The sequence below is a fragment of the Cynara cardunculus genome (genome assembly GCF_001531365.2).
Source record: "Cynara cardunculus var. scolymus isolate 2C chromosome LG 1, CcrdV1, whole genome shotgun sequence".
Taxonomy (NCBI): domain Eukaryota; kingdom Viridiplantae; phylum Streptophyta; class Magnoliopsida; order Asterales; family Asteraceae; genus Cynara; species Cynara cardunculus.
Window position 1 is genome coordinate 18626606 of NC_037528.1, and position 2655 is coordinate 18629260.

Sequence of the window (2655 nt, forward strand, 5' to 3'; positions counted from 1 at the left end):
AAAAACTATTATTTTAGCTATTATTTCACATATGTTTGTGTTCATATGGTGAAAAAATCCATGTGAAACTTTTTTTATTCAATTAGTGAAACGAAAAATATATGAAAAATGTTTCACAATAGGAAACAAATGCATGTGAAACTCACATTTTGAAACAATCATATGTGAAACAATATCTTAAATTCTAACGTTTGATGGAAAAAAGATCATTCAAAAAAATAACTTTTAACTGGTTCTCATAGGTTTATAACTTTTCTGTGGTTCTCATTTAATTTAACCCATATAAATATATATGGTTGGGTTCATGTGAGATCAGATTGTTTTTGTGAGATCCGTTAGACCACTTTTTTACACCTGAAAATTCACAGCAAAATACTGTGAAGATAAAAATAATCCGAACCTTTATTGCTTAACATTATAAAGGTTATTTTCACAGTATTTTAGAGGTTGGTCTCACGTAATCCCATATATTATATATGTACACACACATATCGAGACATCAAACAACATGGGTTCTTCATCCCTTCCACCAAAGAAGATTGACCAAAAATGGAGGAGTGATATACACAAAGATGATACCAGGAGATGAATGGAGCTTTTTCACAGAATAGGGATGCAAAATGAAATATGAACAGGGTAGCAGATATAAATAGGGTGACAATCCCCCTCAATTCATCTTTTAGTAAATTACAGATATGGTCCCTGTGATAACTTTTATCTTTTATAATATAGTAAATTATATTTTTCGTCCCTATGATTTGTTAAAAAATTCGATTTTAGTAGCAGTCACCTCGTTGCCGTTTCTAATCAAGAAGATAAGGAATCACTATGTTAATGGGAAAAATTTGAATCCACAATCATAAACAGTAAGATACGAACGATATTCAACTTTTAAAATCAGTCGATTAAAGTCGAGATGTATTGAATTGGATAAAGCAACCTTGAAAATATAAACCGAAAGGCAACAATTGTTTAAATTTTGAAATTTTCATCATCTATTGCAATAAAATCCCTCCACATGGAGAAAGCAAATTCCGCAAAAATTATAAAAAAAAAGTGTAAAAAATTATAATAATTCTTTTCATTTTGAATGATTTAGTCCATAAACTATTTTTTTAATGAAAAAACTATTAAACTTTATCATTTTGAATGATTAAGCATTGAACTCTTTTTTTCAATGAAAAAACTATTAAACAATCTAACTTTTATTATTCGGTTAATAAAACTTTTTTTTTCTGGTTAAAAAGGATGTAGGTAATAAAATAAGAAAGTTTAATGGTTTTTTTCATTTAAAAAATTTAAGTACTTAATCATTTAAATTAAGAAATTTTAATGGCTTTTTTAATTTAAAATAAAAATGTAAGAGCTTAATAATTTAAAATAAAATAGTTAAGTTAAATAAAATAAAATTTTCACCATCTATTGAACTATTGAAATCAAATCTCTGCACATGTAGAAAGCAAATATTACACATACGAAAATGGTAGCTAAATTTAAAAACACACATTAATAATTGTATAATGTGCATTTTTTAAATTTTAGGCATAAAACAACACTAATTAAATGTTTCAAATGTAGTATTTAAGAGTTTTTATTTAAATACTTTGTAATGATAAATTAAGTTGAAATTCTATTAATTAACATATTCAAATTATTTAAATCTAGTTTGCAATAGTTAATATATTACTTGTGATTTGTTTTGATTATATTATGAAATGTTAAATGTACTAATTTTTAACATGTTATTTAGTCATTTTATATTTTCCAACTGCATTATCAGTTATATATTAACTGACAACTAATTTATCAATTATTAACTACCTAATGAGATGGTTTGGTAAACATTTATATATTATTACCTTTTTTTTTTACTAAAGATTGTCTTTTTATAATAAAATAATTATGTTTTTTAACTTATTCTAAAACATAATTTTTTTCAGAAATTTGCGCTACATTAAAAATATAAATTTAATATATATAATAAATTACATTTTTCATCTCTATAGTTTGTTAAAAAATTGTAGCCGTTCCAACTATTTTATTTTTTGACGATTACAAATTTGGTCCCTGTGGTTTTAAGTTTGTCTCAGTTCTGGTCCCTACATTTTTTTATTGAAAATAAAAACTTTGTGTTATGATTATCTATTACTATTAATTATAAATAAATAATAATAACTTATTAAAACGCTAATTGGAGTAGCGTGTTAAGGGGATGTTTACCAAATGTTTATCTAGATAAGCGTTTATCGAGTCACATTACCTTATCAGATGAATATGACAAGGACCAATAATCTTACTCGGTAAGAGCGAGACAAGGACCAAGAGTCTTACCCGGTAAGTGAGAGCAACGACTTTTACCACGATGAGTGCAATTGTTGCATACGATACGATGTCATTTTGGTGAAATAAAATCTTATCCCGCAAGTAAACGATAGTGTTAAATTTTACCAGTAAGTGCTTACCAGTTAAGTGTTTGGTAAACAACCCTAAAAGTTCTTTTTTGATATATTTTTCAATTATAATTTTGATTAATTTTAATTTTTATCTATTACTATTAACTATAAACAAATATTGATAAAAATTAATTATTATTAATATTAATAATAATTAATTGAAACTATAATTAATAATTTTTATTTTATATTACTATTAGTT